The sequence below is a fragment of the Mastomys coucha genome, unplaced genomic scaffold, assembly GCF_008632895.1.
Source record: "Mastomys coucha isolate ucsf_1 unplaced genomic scaffold, UCSF_Mcou_1 pScaffold23, whole genome shotgun sequence".
Taxonomy (NCBI): Eukaryota; Metazoa; Chordata; class Mammalia; order Rodentia; family Muridae; genus Mastomys; species Mastomys coucha.
The window spans coordinates 112,042,776-112,045,020 of record NW_022196906.1 but is presented as its reverse complement, the minus strand read 5'-3'; positions in this window follow the sequence as shown (position 1 = coordinate 112,045,020).

Genomic DNA, 2,245 nt, shown 5'->3' with positions numbered 1-2,245 from the left:
AAACCAAGGTTATTTGGCATCATTAGAACACAATACTCCCACCATAGCAAGTCCTGGACACACCATCACACTAGAAAAGCAAGATTCAGATATAAAGTAACTTCTCATGATGATGATACAGGACTTTAAGAAAGACATAAATAGCACTCTCAAAGTAATACAGGAGAACACAGGTAAACAGCTAGAAGCCCTTCAAGAGGAAACACAAAAATTCCTTAAAGAACTACAGGAAAACACAATCAAACAGGTAAAGGAAATGAGCAAAACCATTCAGAATCTAAAAATGGAAACAGAAACAATAAAGAAATAAGAAAGAGAGACAACCCTGGAGATACAAAACCTAGGAAAGAAATCAGGAGTCATAGATGCAAGCATCAGCAACAGAATACAAGAGATAGAAGAGAGAATCTCAGGGGCAGAAGACACAATAGAAAACATTGACACAACAGTCAAAGAAAATGCAAAAAGTAAAAAGCTCCTAACCCAGAACATCCAGGAAATCCAGGACACAATGAGAAGACCAAACCTAAGGATAATAGGTATAGAAGAGAGTGAAGACTCCCAAGGTAATGGGCCAGTAAATATCTTCAACAAAATTATAGAAGAAAACTTCCCTAATCTAAAGAAAGAGATGCCCATGAACATACAAGAAGGCTACAAAACTCCAAATAGACTTGACCAGAAAAGAAATTTTGCCTGTCACATAATAATAAAAACACCAAATGCACTAAACAAAGAAAGAATTTTAAAAGGGAAAAAGGTCAAGAAACATATAAAGGCAGGCCTATCAGAATTACACCAGACTTCTCACCAAGACTATGAAAGCTAGAAGATCCTGGGCAGATGTCATATAGACTCTACAAGAACACAAATGCCAGCCCAGGCTACTATACCCAGCAAAACTCTCAATTACCATAGATGGAGAAACCAGGGTATTCCATGACAAAACAAAATTTATGCAGAATCTTTCTACAAATCCAGCCCTACAAATGATAATAGATGGAAAATATCAATATAAGGAGCGAAACTACACCCTAGAAGAAGCAGGAAAGTAATCTTTCAACAAATCCACACAAATCTAATTCCACCTCTTACAACAAAAACAATAGGAAGTAACAACTACTTTTTCTTAATATCTTAATATGAAAATTAATATTACCAACATATCCTAATCAATTGAAATCCAATAATATGAGGAATTAGAAATTTGTTGATCGTTATCCAATAGTCTCTCTAATTTGGTAATTGGAGCAATAGGTCCAATATTGTACAATCCATATACACTTTCAGCTTATTTGTGACAGTGTCTGGCTGTGTAGAACATAATGGTCTTGAGATCTTGCTTCTCCTATCTCAGCCTCTCTATTAGTAGTATTGTTTATTTCATATTTTTACACTATACTATGGTTTTCAGAACAGTTTATATATTTCAAAAGTATTTATATACCCAAAAGAAACATAGACAATTAAATTGGGAGGGGCTTGTAAGAGAACAACAAAGAGTGAGACTGAATGCTTTGTTTGACGTTTGTAACTCTTGTATCAAGTTCGAAGGACTTTATAAATTACTCTTTCTCTGAGATGAATACTTTTCCAAACTATCACAGCCAATAAACCAGATTCTTACCCTCACCTAATGTCTGTGCCACCCCCCAAGCAGAACCATTGTTCATTGAAACAGTTGGTGAAAGACTTTATGGATAGACCATCTTAATACACACACCATTTCTTAAATGAATGTAACCTGTTCTCTGTGGACTGAGAATAAAGTCACTCACTGAAGTCAAATAGCTTTGACCATAGCAGGAAGTCTGTATCCAAAAATTGTGCCTACAATTCATTCCTTGGCACAGCAGAACTGTCAACTCTCAGCTTAGCTATGATGGAGGTAAAATCCTTTGGTGATGTGAGGGTCACTGAAGTACAGCCTTATTACAATGAAATCCAATGTCTAAAAAGTGTTCTTATTTTGGGCTTGTACCACAGTAAGAGCCAAGATTTTAAGATCTACTAAATACAAAACAAACAAACAAAAAGACTTTATTTATTTCTGTTCATTTAAGAAAATACAAGTAGTGATGTATTATTTTGAAATATACAGTTAACATGTTTGGAGTTATTTAAAATTTACATTGAGAAAAACATGTATTTTCAGTATTGCTATGGATAAGACTGTAAAATTGATTGTTGTTTCATATCAAACAACTTTTATAATACTCATTTTTATTGTTATAATATTTTATAA